The sequence below is a fragment of the Athene cunicularia genome, unplaced genomic scaffold (genome assembly GCF_003259725.1).
Source record: "Athene cunicularia isolate RWA unplaced genomic scaffold, athCun1 SCF_12, whole genome shotgun sequence".
NCBI lineage: Eukaryota > Metazoa > Chordata > Aves > Strigiformes > Strigidae > Athene > Athene cunicularia.
The window spans coordinates 89,495-108,473 of NW_020799178.1; the positions used below are offsets into that span (position 1 = coordinate 89,495).

At 40.8% G+C, this 18,979-nt stretch overlaps 1 long non-coding RNA gene across 1 annotated transcript in view; it reads right to left on the minus strand.

The window, feature by feature from the left end:
- The window catches only part of LOC113490529, a 26,337-nt gene that overhangs the window by 1,605 nt on the left and 5,753 nt on the right, over positions 1-18,979 (minus strand). Inside the window, exon 2 of the long non-coding RNA XR_003400247.1 lies at positions 12,182-12,188. This is a non-coding gene — a long non-coding RNA (uncharacterized LOC113490529). The remainder of the gene's footprint in view (positions 1-12,181; positions 12,189-18,979) is intronic.

Sequence of the window (18,979 nt, forward strand, 5' to 3'; positions counted from 1 at the left end):
TTCTGTCGCGGGGGGCCGGGCCGAGCGCGGTGCCGGGCTCATCCGCAGGCAGCTGCCCCGCGGTGTGGGGGGGCTCGGGGAGGCCCCGGGCCGCCGTTGCCATCTCCATCCTGCGCGCCCCGACCACTGCTGGGCCCCGCGGACTCCCCCGTCTGAGTAGTCTCCTCTGAGAAGCGTTGCAGTCCCCTCTGTGCATCCTTAGATGCATGCTGTGCGGCTTGGGCGCTTTCCGCAATGCATTTGCCTTATCCCAAGGCAGCAAGTGCTCTGGATTTCCCGATGTTGCCTGCTCTGTTCCATCAGCTTCCATTAGAGGCCGGAGCTCTGACTTCCCGCAATCCATCGGCTCGGCCAAAATGCTGAGCTTTAATAATCTTTGTGGCATAGATTCTGAAGCGCTCGACTTCACAGAAGTCTTACGCTGTCTTCCCCATATTTTTATTACTGTGACTGTGGCCTCCATGGCGCGCCGTGGAGTCTCCCGTCCTGCGGGGAGCTCCGTCACCTCCTGCCGTGTGCTGCCGACCGCCACCGGTCCGCACACCGAAATCACCGCTGCCATCTCGTCGGGGTCACCATTCGTTGTGGTAAGGCATTAGCTGTCTTTTTCTACCTGCCAATCCACAGAAATACGGCGCTCACATCACAGCTAACCCTTGCAGGAGGTTAAAACCTTTGAGGGAGCAAAAGCACAGACACCAATGTGATGGTTGCTGCTTGTTCAACTCGCTAGCTGTGCAATTGCCTGATACATGCTCCTTAAAGGGATCCGCCTTAGGCATGGTGTGTTCTGGTAACGTTCTTCGTTGGCATGTTTGACTGGTTCCCTATTCCTCCCGTACAACGCAAGGTCTTCCGAGCACCTCTCCCTACAGTCCTCATACAAAAAAATGTCTTTCATGGGAAGACCTTCAAAAATCTACAACCTGAAGACGGTTCATAGTAACTGTTTTTCAAACAAGATGCCCAGCACTTCCACGGGCACAGCGTCACGATACATCCATAAACTCCACCCTACTGCGCAACACCCAACTCCAAGACTGAGTTCAGAACCTGGTACTGTTAGATTCTACTGTGTCACAACTTGGAAAAGCACTTGGAAAAGAAATTGAGGGTTAGCCAAAAAATCCCATGTTATTTGCCCAAAAGCAAGTATTGTATTTTAAATACACCAGGAGGAGTGACTTACCTTCTTGTTCCTGAGCAGTCAGAATTCCCACTTTTAAGGCTTTCTCTAGAACCATGAGGGTAGGAATATTTAAAGTCTTATCCTAAAGTAAGCTGAACCTCTTACAAAAGCGTATGACCAGAAAACGTAGGCTTTTGAAAAAGCAAATAAGTGACATGCAATAAAATTAGGAGAACTGGCAATATGGGCATGTACTGAATGTCATACAGTAAATACCACTCAAAGCTAACTTGCTAGAAAGCTCAGTCACCAATCACAGTGTATGCTGGCCATGGCATCTGGCACATCTATGTCTTCTGCAGGATCAGAATCCTACCGAGGTAAAAGAAATACAATCCTTTTTGTGGATAAGCTACACACATTAAAATTATGTCTTCAAAAGACCTTTAAAAAGGGTAATACTTTGTACTGCCATCTCTTGACAATCCAGGGGCAATCTAGTGATAAAAACAAATGCAATCTTTTTCTTAAGAACATTTCTTTAAAATGCAATTATGTTGAAGTAGATATACTCTAGAATGCATTAACTTCTCAGATAAAAAATATAACTGTCATAACTGGCATTGCTTCTCTTACAGTACTACTGTACAGACACAGGAAAAATCTTTCAACAAACTATAAAGTTTGATTCCTGCAGTTTTCTTTCCATAAAACTATGTAACAAGTGCTAAGTTTTGCTGGTTTTATATATAAGTTTTGCCATTTTTATATGGTGATTCTTTAACAGTTGTGGTAGCTGCGGTGATGTCAGTTATAATAAGGAATAACAGATGGGCTGGAATGAAGAACAAAGTATTTTCAAGCATCTGGATGGCTAAAAAATTCAACGAGAGGGGTTTACTTTGTCTCCACCGCTATTACCCTATATGTGACTGCACTTTTACACCTTATATACTTAATTCAAACACAGTAACTTTGGGGTTTTTTTCCAGTTCAATTCAGTTCCTGTTGCCTTTCTACTGTTCGGAGAGCACAGCTACACAAAGTGCGCTCATCTAACCACCCAATGTACTGTGATTCTGTGCCAGGGAACAATTTCAAGTTCATATCTGGACGAGGCCAATATTTTCTCACTTGCAAATTGATTGCAGATTTTAATTGTCTTTAACAAAAATACTGGAAGCTAAAACTTCATGAAGCACATTTTCAGCCAATGGCTATACACCAAAATTCGGAACTCTAATCTTTAGATTCACATACGTCATTTAAATTAAACTGATCGGTCTGCTGAGTGCATGAGTTCAAACCTGGGAATTAATCCTGTGTCAAAACAAAGAACTTAAACACTACCTTATGTGCTCTTCTTTACGGTGACAGGTTGCTGAATCAGAGACTTTATATGCAAATTTATTCAGATAAAGTGTCATGAAGTTACAAGCATGTTAACTACATCAGGATCAAGCTATTACTCCTACAGAGAAGACAAGTTCTGATTCCAAGAAGCCAGTGAACAACAGTCTTCAGGAACTTCACTGCATTAGAGAAATAAGTACACAAACCACACAGTTCTTACCAGTCATTCTAATATTATGAAATACCAACAAAACAGAAAATCCAAAGGCGTCTTTTATTAAACATTTTTCTAGAAGGCAAAAAAGTGATTCTCTCCATGGATGCACACTCCAATAACTATAAAATACTTAACTGGTTGGTGTTGGGGTAAAGATGGAATTGTTCTAAAGTGCAATAACACAATAATTATCTCTTTCAGTACTGTGTTCCCCTTCCAAATGCAAACGGATTAGTAATCCTGAAGTGCAGCGGCACATAGCACTTGGCTTTTCAAGTGCACTGGAGGTGGCGTGGGGACAGTCTCTACTGGTCAGAGTCACCAGAGCAATGCAGCCCTGCAGTCCAGCTGCAGACTAACAGGGGGAGACTGGACAGGAACAGAGCACTGGAATGCACAGGACACTACTAAGCCACACAAACCACCCAACCCTTCCTCAAATATTCCTTTGAATCTAGGGTTAAAGCATCAGGATTTTTTCTGCAGACATTCACTGTTGCTCATATGGTCCTCAAATAGCCAAGGCCAACAGTAACACAAGGTGCCACATCAGACTACCAAGCCAAAACTCCTTCCCCCTTTGATCTCCAAGTATCTTTAAGTGGTCATCTCTGGTTATAAAGAATGAATGCCACATGCCTGTAGTAGTATATGGCAAACCTAAAAAGTCAAAATCAGGTAGCAAGAAATCACTATCTTCAAGCAAAAGAGGCTGGAAATTAATAGCTAACAACAACACTGTACATGTCTTTTTACACTACTCATCTGTTATGCATGTTACACATGCTTTTATCTCAAACGATGGAAGAAAATGGAAAGAGGCAGCTAGGAGTAAAACGGTAACGCATCACATAGTGAGAGACTATTGCTTCAGTAAATTAGAAGTCACTGTTCCAAAACTATCTTGTAGGGATTTGAAAATACTGTAAAATACTCTCCTGTAACGCACCTGTGTAACTGTAACACAAGGGGTGTTCCCCAAGAGACAGGAAAGCGCAGTAGCTATGGCTATCAGCACCACGAGACAATACAAATATTCAAACACTAACTAATATGATTACACAGAAAATTAATTTTCAGTACCTTCATTAGTTGAACAGTCTCTGCTTCTTTATTATTTCTGCAAAGGGAAAGAAGGACTTATACAAGAACATTAGAAATTTTAGACCTACTCCATTACTTTGTTTTACAAGTACTAAGAAAACTGGCAACTACTGCAGCACCTTAAGTCAGCAACCCCGAAGTGATTCAGTAAGCGGCAGTAATTCCTGCTTCTCAGCCTACACAACACGACTTGGAATTTATTACTTGGTCTCTAATTCAGTAAAATACATCATGAAATATGGAACAGCACAAGTCAAAACACAAACACTGATAGCCTGTGGGTGGCTGCTGGCTTTAAGAGATGGCTGATAAATACATTACTATGTGAGACAGTCTTAATGGGCTGGTGGTTCACAGCACTGACGTTAGGAGTTCAGCCATGATCCCTATAGTCAAGCCTGCAGTGATCATACTGGGAGAAGCAGTAAGAAAAAATTACAGAAATAAACTTCAAATACCACAGTCAGTTGTAGTGCTAGCAATTTGCAGGGAGAAAAAAAAAAAAAGGAAAAAAAAAGCAAAAAAGAAAAAAAAAAAAGCAAAAAAGCAAAAAAAAAAGCACTTTTTGATTGCAAACTGAGCAAATCAGAATCAGTGGTGAAGACTTGGAACCCTGTGATATATTTATGGGATCGTTCCTCAGTATAAACTGAGATAGAATTGAAGTTCATAAAGACCTGAAGTGTGGATAAAGCTTACTGAGTAGCCCTGCTTGCCATCTTGAACAGATAAATTCTACTTTTATTTCCTGGCTTTTCAACAACACAATTATTTTTTTTTTCCCCATCTCAAATAATGAAAATTTACTAGATGAACTCAAGCTAAACAGTTGGGATCTGGATAACATTTTAAGAAACTCAGAAGTTCTTATTCTTTAAAGGTGATAAATTACTCTTACATCAAAAACCCCTTTCCAGACTGCTTTATATTTCCCTTTCAGAAAACATACTGTTCCATTACCAAGTAAAATGGTATTTATCTGTCAAATAAATGAAACTGAAAGCAAACATTCCAGTAACTTTCACCAACTTGTCCATACCCGTCAACCCCTTGTAATAAAATGAACTTTACATTTTACAAGGCATACACATCATTTCATGGGTTATTTGCTTCAAGAGTGCTTCTTCCCTGAAGAACAGTCTTTCTGCTCACAGATACTAGTACATATAAATGCTCACAAAGAGAGTTGGTCCCCACATTCTAATTCCCAGTTCTAACTCCTAAATGCAAGAGGTACCACAAACGCAAAGCACCCAGTTGCCTACAGACAAGCACTACAGGTGGCTCGAAAGTTTTCTCTTTTGGGTATTTCTAATCAAATTCCAGTGTGGCTGAAGGTGGAAATATCCTTCATTTAAACATGAAGGTCACTGATGCGCTGGTGACTAAAGTAGTAAGAGTCCCCAGTAGATTAAATAGAGGGAAGAAACACCATTCCCACAACACAGCCCCCAAACCCTGAGAGAAGGCTGACTTACTGTTACAACTGTTCCTGCTGACACAATTCACAGGAAAGCCGTATTTTGTTGCCATATAGATACCATCAGACTTCATTTTTTGACAGGCAGCTGAAAGCACACAGAAACAAAGTTAGGGACATGATGAAATACTGACTTTAAAATGTCAGAATGCTCCATTTATTTTGTACGTATTATTGCATATTTCTATCCCATAACAGAAAATAAAACCCAAATCCAAGACAAAACCAAACCAACTCCAGTATTATTTAGAGATACCTCCCTAAAGAAAGAGAACATAAATATAACAGGGAACATGTGAGAATCCAGTAACTTTGATGAGATATGATGATCCTGGAACTGAGAGAGTTTAACTAAATGTTAAGCCTATTAATTAGCCTTGCTCCCAGCCATTTCATAATATATTCTGATGCCAACATTGTAGTAAAGTTTAGTAAGAAAAAAAGTTGCCAGCATGATATGTGGCTGTGCCAACAAGTACAGCCATGTAGGTACACTAACGACGGTGCCGCGTCTGGTAGCGTCACAGCACCAGGCTGCGAGGCGGGTGTTGTAGCGTAAGGTACCACTTCTGACAGGGGCACAGCACCCTGCAGGTCCCAGGCTGGCAGCGAGCTCACATCACCTCTTCCTCCCTCCAGTAAGGTGGAACAGGCTGGAAACAGCTCTTCTGGTTTTGTCATAGAGATCAAATAGGGCAGGTTGAAAGCAACTCCACTTTTACCTCCTGCCCCACAGACGTTCAGCAGAACATTCAGGCTTTTACCAGAAGGACGAGAACAGCTGGCAGCAGCTTGGCATCGAAAGCCCCTTTCTCCTACCCTGAGCGGGATTCAAACACAAGCATGTGCTCAAATCCCCCGAGCAGTGCACTATACGCTAAGGAATGTAAACACAGCATGGACAAAAACATGCCCCCAAAACCCACCCCTCCACACAGGGATGGAGATGACGGCGGTGTAGGCTTGGACAGATCAATGTGTTCCCCAGAACAAGCTGCAGAGCTTTTACCAGGGGAAGGAAGAAAACTCCTCAGTACTGCTTCATCATTCCCCCGTGACAGTCAGCATCAGTTATATCTGCAGAGAATTCTTTCAGTTAGGAAAAATGACTACCAGCGTTCCCTTTCCCTGGAAGCGCTTCCACTGTTTCTTGAGCTAATCACCTGTCTTCACAGCATTTTGGGGGCTGCCTCTGTTTCCCAGAAAAGCTATGTACTTGTCCTGGATGCCTGCATCATTCTCCAAAGCAGCGTGTCAACCGAAGCTTCTAACTCCCCTTCCTCCCTGACTGACAGCTGCAAAGAATTTCTGGTTCCTGAAGCCTGGCGACTCTACAGCACAATTCCATCACATGTTCCCTGGGGGAAGAACTGGAGAATAAAAGGCAGCTGCAGGCAGCGAAACAAACCAAGGAGGGTATCTGCTGTAAAGCAGCCAATTCCACAGCCAAAGAGCTGCGCTGCATGACGCTGGGAGACGCACACATGACGGAGCTATAGAATTAGAGCATTCCAGGCAGCCGGAGATTTAAATACAACTCACCCTTCCCTGAGCTCTTGCTCCACGCTTTGCAAACGTACTCAGAACTTCACTTGACATTTCCCCTCCCCTCCCCCCGTACATTAAGATGATATTTCTTTTTTGAAATCATTGAGAGTTCAAAAAAATAGCTATTTCCTTGAGAAGAATACTCTACTTGACAATATTCATCCCTCTTCATGCATTGAAACCCATATTTCTTTTGAAAAGTTTTATTAATACTAGAAAATATTTTAACTGTGTGGGATGAAGGAACTTATTCAAGACACCAAGAAAAATAGTTTTTCTTGGTTGATTCCTCAATATAAACACAACAAAATAACCCTCATCCTCGTCCTCATCCTCAGAACCCGCATGCTGTCTTTCACACAGAATTAGTTATGCAAGATACGAGTAATGCCACAAACTAGAAGTTTCTGCATTGCAGTACTTTTAAAATTGCTTTAACAGTATGACAACACTGTCTTGGTATAACAATCCTTTTTTTTTTTTTTTTTTTAAATTAATGTACTTAAAATATTCGAGCAATACAACCTACATTTATGCAGCTACAAACTGCAATTTGCATATGATTATTTATAGGACAACTACGTCTTTAAAATACATGTACCATACTTTCTACACTCAGTTACAAGCATGAAATACCACATACCAAAGGCATTTACCTAAAAATATGTTCCTCTATAACCATCACTTTAAAGAATGAAGTAGAGTAGCCCATACAGAAAGTATGGTACAGCCTTTAATATTTTCAGATGAGTGTGTGGGGAGAGGTAGTAAATCGTAAATTAGGAAAAAGAAAATAAGGAAAGCCCCCAAATCCTTTGTTCAATCGATTCACAAACACCAATCTTCATTTGTTACTGAGGAAAAAGCCAGGGAAAATAACCATGGCACAGAGATAAAATTAGCAGGCAGGCTATATTTTTGTTAAAATAGCCACTACATTAACAATCCCTTCTATTGAAATCTCAGTCCTCTTGGGAAAACCCTGCAGTTGCAGCTTTGACAGGAAGCAATTCTCATTTGAAAAGAATAGGATACAACTAAATCAAAAGTATTGTCAGGTACAAAAGTTCCTTTCCCCCCAACAAAACAGAGCTTGGGTGAAGAAAAGCACGCGGAATGCCATGTTCTACCACCTCACTTTCAGACTACAGGGAGAGCTGCTGCGAACAGCCCTGAAGCACTGATCTCTGTCAGGCAAAGCTTGCTCCAGGACAGCAACAAACAGCATGTGGAGCAAGCACATCCCACCGCTGGGCTTCAGAGCCCTCTGCCCTTCCGCTCGGACGGCTCTTGGCACGCAGGGTGTGTTGTAATGACCGAGTTTACGTCCAGCTGAACTGGAGCTCTGAAAACCTTCAGTACAAACAAACAATGGAGAGGAACGGCGTGACTCAGGAGCAACTCAGCCGATGGGACAGCGAGGCGCAGGCAAGCTCTTTCACCGACAGAAGAGAATATGCACGGTTACCTGATAGCAGGCAATTATACATACAAGGACTTAAGATGTAAAATCCCATATTATCAGATTGCCATCTTAAACAATTAAGGGATGAAACTTGAAATAAGCATGTCCAAATACCACAGAATTTCACAAGCCACAGGAGTCAGAATGTATCTATAGCTAAGTCAATGCTCTGCACAGCTCCATCTTTTCCCTTTGGTAAAGACACATGAGATAGGCCTGGACAGAGCTGTATAAATAGGGCCTAAAACTACACTAGGCTGCTGAAGGAGCTTCAGCAGAATTTGATCAGCTTGAATTTCATGGGGATTCATTCCAATCTGGAACAAAATAAAGATCTTTTGTGTTCTGAAATGAAAACCCAAATACCCGGTTACACCTCTATTGTACAGGTAACAGAAGGAAACTGGGGGGGGGGGGGCCTGGAATTCAGCCCCTACCTGGGCTCTGCTCTTCTGCAGCTACACACTGTCATCCTACATTTACGAGTGAAGAGAAAGGCAATCACCACAACCACCACCACCCAAACCAAACAAAAATCTCTAAGTACAGCTACTGAACTTCTTATCTGTACATTCTGGAGAAAATTCCTCTCAAATCCAAATCATAACTACTAATCTACACCAATTATAATCCATTCTATCCCTAGATGACCAGAGTATCCCTCCCATACTTTCTATTTTAAGCTGTACGAAGTCTGCTGCTACTTCCAAGGAGAAAGCAGCTCACCATCAAACAGAAGAGCCCACAAACAGATGTTTACACAAGTGGTTTGGCGATTAAACTGTTAATGCACCTGACATCACTAAGGGCCAACAAAAGATGTGCGGAAGTCACCTCAGCGATTTGAATTTTATATATAAAATTCTATCAGGATTCCTTTGATTTGTGTTAGTAAGTCTTCTCACCAGCAGGAATCCTACTGGAGTGATGTGTAATTGTTCTTGCATCACAGATTTGAAAAAAGATAATGACAAGTGAAAAGGCTGCTTAGAAAGTGCTTTTAAGCTCTTTGACGACATTTTTTACTACAGACCACATGTACACATGCAGATTAAGTGGAAGTCAACAGAACATACGTAATGATTTGGGGAAGTGTTATACATATCAATGAGGAATAAGAAATCATACAGAACTATCACTATGAGAACTGCTGTACCCATAGAACAAGTTTATTTCTGTGAGTATATATTCACCAAGCTAGGAATAATGGAAAAGGCTGAAATTTCTCCACTGATCTGAATGAAAAAGTAAAATGTTAAGGATATTGGCTGGAGTTAGAAAGAGCTACAACTTTTATCCTCAGGGATGGAGTCACCCTTCCTTAAACATGAAAAAAAAAAAAAAAAAGAATTCGTCATCTCTTGGGAAGAAGTCATGCACTAATTCCACAGAAACAAAGAAGAGACTAGCATAACCTTCAAATCTTCATAAAGCTGGGAAAAGGAAAGAATAAGGAACATGCAAGGTAAGTAGCAAAAACCTAGTCAGGATAAAATGTACCAAGTTGGACAACTTGATGGTTTACAAGACCATGACAAGAGAGATCCTGGACACCTTTCATCCCTCGGGGTATTTTTCATGCCATTAAATAAACACTGATGTTACTTTAGGACTCCCTCAAACTACTGGGGTTTTTATTGCTTCTATCATTTTTGGAAGAGCTGAACTACGGCCATTAGACAACATAGCTGTGGAGGAATGTGAGGAACCTGTTTGAGGACAAGTAACTGACTAGCAGGACAGAAAACCCAACATTCAAGATGTTTCCAAACCAGCTGGGATTTAGACTCCTACTACTGTGAAGCAGCAGCAGAGGAAAAACACCGGAGCCAAAGGAGGAAAGCATGTCAGTGCGTACCAAGACCCTTGGAAGCTTACTGCATCCAAGCCTTATGGGCTCACTACAGACGTGTAGCAAAAACTTGAACGAGAATGACCACATTTTTGCAGCACAATTTGAGAGCAGATTCCATGTTTAAAGTCTTATGAACACACCAAGTCATGAGGCACCTCATCCAAGTATCTCTTGTTTGCTAAAACATATATTCAATTGAAGTTCATTTCTCAGGTTTTCCAAGAATGAAAATCATATGTTTCAGCATGATTAAAACCAAACTACCCTTGCATTACAGAAAAAAACCATTCACTTAACAGAAGACCGCCATGTAAAGAGAAGAAAATTTCATAAAACAGAAATGGTATTTGAAAAGTTCCAGGATTTCCTCTAATACTTCCTTCCAAAAGGATTTCCTCAAATTATTTCCTTCCTGGGAGTGACTTAGCAGTTACTTGCCATATTGCTATCCACTTTTTGAACACTTCAGTCAGAAGGCTAAAGACGCCTTTGGACAAAATATAATTCTTCTGTATCAGGTCTGGTTACCAAAGAACACCTCAGGTCCCTTTTTAGAACGGTAATACCGCCTTGCCTTTTGCGTACATCTTCATTTGCTTGGACATTTAGGTAACACATGCTATGACAAGTAAATTTTGTCATATAATGCGTGACGGGGTCTCCACTCACCTGCAGAGGAACAAATTGTAATAATTTACTACTAATTTTCATGTTCTGTCCCTATACTTAGCTAGATCAATCTGTAGTCCACGGGATATGCTGCTTGTTTAAGAGAAAGTATTCTACTATTTTGTCATTCTTATAAATTAAGAATGATGTGGTACAACAGCTACTTTTTTAAAAAAGATTTTTTGCTAAAAGCTTCTTAAAAGTGACCGCATAAAATTTTCGTCAGCAACACTTAATCAGAACCACTGAGGAAACTGGTAGTTGTCGCCCATGCTGTCTCTAGGGCAGAAGCTTGCTACAAGGATAGCTGCCATTTCTTCACTGCCCATACAGTAAAGTGGTTTTCTGAAAAACCTCATCCCAAACTGCTGCTACTGGGGATGGCAAAACACACTCTTCAGCACATGGATGTCACAGTGTGGTTGGAGAGAGGCCAATACGAGACAGAAAAACAATACCCATTTACAAAGTGCATTAGAGACAGAAACGTGGAATATACATATGTACACAAATGCACAGGAAAAATTAACTTGCATGCAGAGTACTGCAGATGGAGGGAAAAAAGAAAGGTAAGAAAGCACAAGATATAAATATATATAAATTAAATACATATATAAATATATAAATATCACAGCCGTCAAGAGAATGTTGGAGAATGCAAAGCTTGTGCGTGTTTGCAGCAGAAGGGCAATCCCGCCATACAGCCAAGAGTAAAATTTGCATATATTTTTGACCTTGAGATTTGTGATTTTTGACCTTGAGATCATTTCAGATGAAGTTGGATAGTTTCATCCTGAAGTCCAAAAGTAATGTTTTTTGGGGTTTTTTTTTTGACCAGTTGGGTTTTGGGTTGAAGTTTTGGGTTGTTTTCATGGGGTTTTTTTGAACTTTCCCAGGTTTGAAGCCAATTCCCCTCCACTTCCCTCTCTTCCTAATTGCTTTTTAAACTAATAAATGTAATTTTCTTTGCTACATGTAGTAAACGTATTTATTCACTCAGAAAAATTCCACCTCTGCCTTCTTCCCCAGACCTTAGTTCCCACAGCACTTTTCACAAAAGATTCTCTGCCAGCTGAGTTGAGTCTTTGTGCTGACCCCACACCGATGGGATGGGACTACCGTAGATCACCAGGTGAATCCTTGTGACGTGCTGTAAAACTGAAGATAAACGGTGGATGCCTATTATAAATTACTTTTTCCTGATGCTCTATAATAATCAAGCACAGTTTCTGATCGGTAGCATTAACTTAGAAGGCTTCATTTTGCTATTGTTTGCCACCCTGTTCTCTTCCAAAGGTGGATTAACATGACAGTTGGAAGCGTGGATGAAAAATTCATTTTGTTTTAATGGATCTTTCAACCTACCACCTTCCTTCTTGACACTATTTCTGGTCCAGATTGCAAGATTCCTCTTTGGTCTTCACGCAGCTTCAGACCTGGACCAGTGCCTTTTGGTGTCCTAAAAGATGCAGCAAATTATACCGTCCCCTGACATGCCTCAGAAATCCCAGGTTTTCAACAGGAAGCTGCAAATGCCTCACCCACAGACAGTGACATCCAGAGAAAGCCTCCAAAACAAACCCCCTCTGTTTTCTAGATACTGCGCGAGAGAATTTTTGGTGCTGCTGAAATACATACGTATACATACAAACATGTGGCAAACACATGAACTATAAAATGAGCTCTTTAACTCCGTAACTTTTTAAAAGAGTATTAAAGAAAAACTTCTTTCAGCTTGACCGTGAGAAAAGCCTTAAGCTAGTCAGATGTTACCTTTTAGCCAAATCACAGGACCTTTAGGACAATTCCTCCACTGTTCGAATTTAACTCTTTCAAAGCAACAGGCACAAGGAGTGGGGAAGAAGGGCTGTTGGCATCTGCACGGGAGAGTGAAGATACAGTACTGCAAAGGAGGAATGTTAAGCAGACGTCCTTCCCAGGGAAGGGCCTGAAGTTATTCAAAATCCTGACCACAGGTTAACATGTTTTAAAAACAGGATTACGGAATGTTTTACTGATGAAACATTTAAAGAAAGAAAAAAATAATCACCAGCCCCCACAAGCCTTCAGCAACATGAGAACTAAATCTGAGCCAGAAGAAAAACAATCTAAAATCACTGAAATCACATCCAAATGTGTAGCCCCTAAACCAAACTGCTGAACAACAGTTCAACCATTTCTATGCTGAATATACATTTTATGCTCTTTTTAATCAGAGATAATTAAAGAAAGCCACACATGCTCTACATTCAAATAATCTCTATACGTAAATTTAAGAAGTGGAAGGAAGAAATTAACTACAGATGTTCTTTTTAAAGCCTATGAGCTTATGATCCCATGTGCTGTCTTACCTACAGTGGGGTAACTGCACGTTTGTCCTGCAGGAGTAACTTTATTCTTTTTCCTACAAACTCAATGTCCTCAACTGACTTTAAAAAAATAGAGGCTCTCCTTTGAACCTCTTCTGAACCTTCTTAGGCCAACTTTAAGTGAGATATTGAAGTCAGTCTGGGCATTGCAGTAACTTAATTAGCTTTGCGCTGCGATGGCTGGGCTAGTACTTCAGCCACCTCACTTGTGCTGCCTCAGTCCCACTACGTCACACCCCACCTGCAGTGCGCGGGGGCTACAGTTTGATAAATTCTTACAAGGTAAGTCATCTGAAGAAGCTGCCTGAAATAGTCTACTTCAGTGTAGCTCTTGTGTAATCCTGTATTAGTCTACAAAACTGAGATTTGGTGGAGCAGTGTGCTCAGCTAATGGTCTGAACATGTTGAGTTACAGCACAAAACCAGAAAGGAAATTAAAATATCTGTCTCAAATTCAACCTCTTGCCTTGCTGAGGTCTCTCATTTCTTTCATCTGGGATGGATTCTTCACACACAGAGTAATTTCTCTGTTCATGGTATGAAGCAGAAATAATGCAACACTAAGTAAACAGATACGACTATTAAACAGTCTTTTCGAACTGCATGACAAATGCTCAAATGTGAAAACTTTGCAAAGATGTTGTCATACTCTGTGCAAGCAAGAATACAGCATCTGCATTTCTATATAACTCAGGCAACAACATCATCCTGGGAACCACATTTCAGTGGAACAAACCCAGGTAATTCAAGTGACTAGATGCACCATCCTTCTCTATCCCCCTACTTGACTGGCCACATTTACTCCTTTGGGAAGTGAGGGTCAAAAATCTGCCACGTACAGGTAAGCCATTATCTGCCTCTGAGATACAGGGACTTTAATTTTGATTGCAACTGTCCATTCAGCTGTCTCTGTCACAGCACGATCTTTCTGAGAACTTCAGAAAGGAACTTTACTGTCCCGTACATGTTACACTTTTTAGACATATGCACAGTGTGGTGGATTTCATTAATACTTGACTGATAATCCTGTCAATCTTTGTATTTTATGTATGAAGGCTAAAAGGATTACATTCGCTGCACCACTCTGTTCTCACTCTCTGTATCTAAGGTTGCTAGTACTTCCACAGTGACCCATCTTAGCAAAGTCAAATACCCTGGGGAATCTCATGGGGAACTAAGGGGAAAAAAGAAAGGAAATAACTCGCTCTTTCAAGAAGGTTGACTCATTCCCTTTTACAAGCTTACTGTCACAGCCCTATCACGTTAAAACAGGCTTAAAAGCACAATGTGAAGTAGTTTGGATTCCCTTAATTATATTTTGCCTGGTTAAGACACTAGCCTAACACAGCGGGTCGTAAGTATGAACAAATCTGGCTCTGAACTATGCTCAAACCTGCAAATACATACAGATGCACAGCACCAGCTCTTCTTCTGGAATCACAGACAAAACACAGCTTTGGCACAGTCTGTCAGCATCTGTCCACACCGTTATTCTCTTTTTCTTCTCAAAATTTACCTTGCCAATAAAGAAAAAAATATTTGTACCTATTTGATTACATGCTCAGTCACCACCAGCTCGTACTCTACTGCCCAGCTATTGGGCTGAAACTCGAGATACAAGACTGGGGAAACCTGATGGCATTTTTCAAACTTGCAGCAAAAGACACAAACACACACACACACAACATCCTTGGCTTCCCAAGTACACAAAACACAACACGACAACAGGAACACTGCAATCAGCTTCTGCACAGAGGACACCCTTCTAGCGTCTGAAAAGGACAAGAATATTTTAACGACAAACCATGAAGCAGAGCAGCTTTTGCCAGGGACTCAGAACAAATAGCTCCCACATTCCTCTGTAAATACACAGGCTGCTTGAAACGGCTGGGGCATCTAATCGAAAGACACTACGACAGCCGAGCAAAAAGGAACAGATGGGACTTGAAGGATTCCATTTATACTTTTACAAGGCTGCTTTTAATTTAGCTTTTAAAGTACCTAAAGATTTTATTATTTTCAATAGAACTTTTTAAAAATTCCATTGATTGATCTCATTTCTTTACAGAAACTCTGGAGTTTTGAAAGTTACTGTCTGTTGTTCTGCAGTCTACAAGCAATTTTTCGCATGGAAAACGAACTGCACCAATCTGACAGCGTACAGGCTGCAGTGACCCATCACACACAGAGATCAAACAATAAAAGAAAAAAAAGGGGCAGCACATCTGCAATGTTCAGTGGAGAAGATGGGTCTTAAATCTATCTGCTTAGAGACTACTAACATATATAATATAGAGCATGCATTAAAATTAATATGTAAAAAAATAAAGTTAATAAACATATTAAATATGAGTGTGTGAGAAAGGTTATGCTGATTATGAACTAGGCATTGCAATTCTTTAACAACATTTAACTGAATCTACACAGCAGCCCCTGCAGCATACAGAAGGAATGAGCATTCCTTCGTGAACCTTTCCACTGCTGTTGAACTTTCAACAAGAGGGGAGCATAAACTTCCAGTTCTTCAGCATTTCAAAGACCAGGCAAAGGCCAGTGAAAACTGTGTCAGCTGTTAGACTCAGTGATCAAAGTCACAATGGTCACATTTTAAACTTGCTGAAAGCTAACTTTTATCAACGTTCCCTTGAGCAAGTGATGTCATGCTGAATCAGTATAATGGTGGTATCGTCACTCAGAAGAGAGCGGTGGATGAAAAGGAAGCAGCACCAGAGTGGTGCCAAGAGATCGCAGGCAGTATCCACTCTGCGAAGGAAGCCGTTTTCTGTTAGTATTAGAGCTGAGTTCAGGAAGTTTGACTTGAATAGTAAGTGCGAGATGTCAATACTATTTCCTCTCTACTTCATGAAAAAAGGAGGAAAAACCATAAACATTTATCAACTACTAGCAATAGTTCACAGGGGTAAAACAGAGTGTGCGACTGCCACAACACTACTAAACACTCCACTAAATCCTGGCTTTGCTGAGAGCTGCACAGCTACAACCACCGGTAACAGATCCTGCCTCTGCACATGCTTCAAACGGTGGCGGATCTGCCTGTCGTTCCCACACGTGGTTCTGTGTGAGCAAGCCCGAGAAAAGACCGATCGCACAGCCGAGTCTTTAGGAGAGAAGTGACTGCTTCATCGCCTCCTTGGAGCGCTTGCATTTCTCACAGCAAGTCTGACATTCTTCCGAGACTATAAAAGGCAGCAACTGATAAACCAATGCAATTTTTAGAACAGAGCAATAAAACTTTTTGAAGCTGCAGGCAACTAAAAATGGAAATCAAAGAGCCACTACATCAGGTGAATGACAAAGTCATCTGAGATTTGGTACAAAATTCAGCCTGCCACATTCTTATGAGACAATTAGTCAGATACACGTTCAGTAAAGTTTTACTGATTTTTACATTTAAAACTTCTCCTAAAGCCACAGTTCACAGAAGTTATTCTACATAAATCTTATAGTTTAAAAAAGGATCAAATATCAGCTACACCTCATTTAGGTTTAAGCAAAGCATTTTGACCTCACATGGTAAAAATTTGTTTCAGTATCTGTTTAGCTGCAGGCAAGCACACACTTCATCACTTCCAGCAGCTGACATGTCACAGCCGCTGGCTGCTTGAGCCTTGAGAGTTGCTGCCACATGCTTTTCAGTCTTCCTACTCAGACTTCAAACTTTTCTGATCATAGATGACTTTTTAGACTTTACGTGTAGCCTAGTGAATCAGGAGCCAGAAACAAAGAGAGTAAATTCTACATCCCTTTGTCTCTCACAAGGGCGTATCACACATACATTAGCTCAAAGAAACCTGATTAGAAACTCCAGCCTTCAATTGTTTCTCTAGTATTGCTGGCCATCCCAGTGTTCCAGTTTTTGGTTTATTTAAGTCTTCATGATTCCATCCATCTTTACTTCCCTTTCCTCAGCTTCTGACTATTTTGCTCAGAATAAGTTACTTCTTTGCACTTTCCAGACAACATGGGTTTCAACTTCTAATTAAATAACCTTTTTTTCCAATTCAACATCTAGAGCTCACTGTTGAACTTCTCTCAGAAAATGTGGAAAGTTATTTTGACACTTAATCTATCCCCAGGGGCTAAAACTGCGCTGTAAGTAGAAGAGGTACTTATGGAAGCAAACCCGAGGGGTTTCTTATGCAGTACTCTTCCAGCAGTCAAACCATTTTACATGCTAATACACTGCTTTTCCCCATCGGTCTGAAGTCAGTGAGTGGACTGGTACAGTTACTCTGAACAACTCCATACACACGGAAGGTTCATTACAAGACAGGGAGAAACAGTACCTGAGCATCAGGTGACAAGATTGTCTCAGAAATCCGGGGTTTGCCAAATCCCACTGCACTACTTCCCTTCGCACCCTAAAACCGCACTGTGCTGCCAGAATTGCTTTTGCAAGGCTGAGAGGTTATAAACTCATTTACATTTGGTGCGAACTGATTTTACCGAAAAGATACTCAGAAACATCATGTCCCATGAGATTTACTTTGCACCACATCTATGCCTCCACCAGCAGAATCTCTTCTTTCAAAGCGGGCAGTTTTACACTGGTAAGTGCTCTGAAAATTCTATCTGAAGCATGCAAGTGCTAATACACATGCCCTTTGTTCACAGCGGGAAACCAAGAGGTAGTCACATTCCACTTTGTATTCCAGACTGCCTGTAACTCCACTGAATCCGAAAGACTTGATGAAGAAAATTTTACTTAACAACAGCAAGGGTAATTTCTGAAAATATACCTATGAGAATACATAGAGAGACCTGTCTCTCAGTTGTTTTGTGTTTGGCTTGGGTTTTTTTAATCTGTTATTAAGTGCTAATGCACTCTATTGATTTTGCTTTCCAGGTTTATTCCGGATTTGGAGGACAATAATCCAAAAGGAATACAAGCACTCATTTAAATACTTCATTTAAATACTTCATTTGTGTGCCAGATCCCCAAGTAAAGATTTTGTTTTAAAAGTTGTGAAAGTCAGCTGTGCAAATCCTCTCCGTCAGAAGGCCGAGGGAAGGATAACATGAAGCTGAGATGTTTTCAAAGACAAAGATGTGATTAATAGAGCTTCTCTTCTGGCATGATGCAAGAAAAACTAAGCAAAACCAAAAAGTCACATGTGATTACTCATTTATTTCCTACAAAACTTCAAGATTCAATTGCTTAGAAAGGTTCCCAAGTCCAGACAAGGCTGTGAAAGACTGGGAGCAGCATGAGTACAGGGCCAGCAAGTGCTATAAGAGTCATTAACAGAGATTTTTGAGGACTTAACAGCAGTCAAACACTCCTTCCTTTTAAATAGGGATAATACTGACTCATCCAAAAACGCTGAGAAAAAGTGTATGTTTGACAAGGCGTGACAGGATGACACCAGCAGAATGTCATTTAATTGTAACTGTTTATAAAATTCAGGGCACCATCTAAACCATACAACACACACACAAACACAGGTTTGCAACTGCACCAGTCAACGACTGCTTAAGAGACTTTAAGCACCAAAAGCCTTCTAAATATTATTTCCTGAGTGCCTAATTGACAGCCTTTAAATTCTTTAAAAGCAGATTTTGTTTTAAAAGTTGTGAAAGTCAGCTGTGCAAATCCTCTCCGTCAGAAGGCCGAGGGAAGGATAACATGAAGCTGAGATGTTTTCAAAGACAAAGATGTGATTAATAGAGCTTCTCTTCTGGCATGATGCAAGAAAAACTAAGCAAAACCAAAAAGTCACATGTGATTACTCATTTATTTCCTACAAAACTTCAAGATTCAATTGCTTA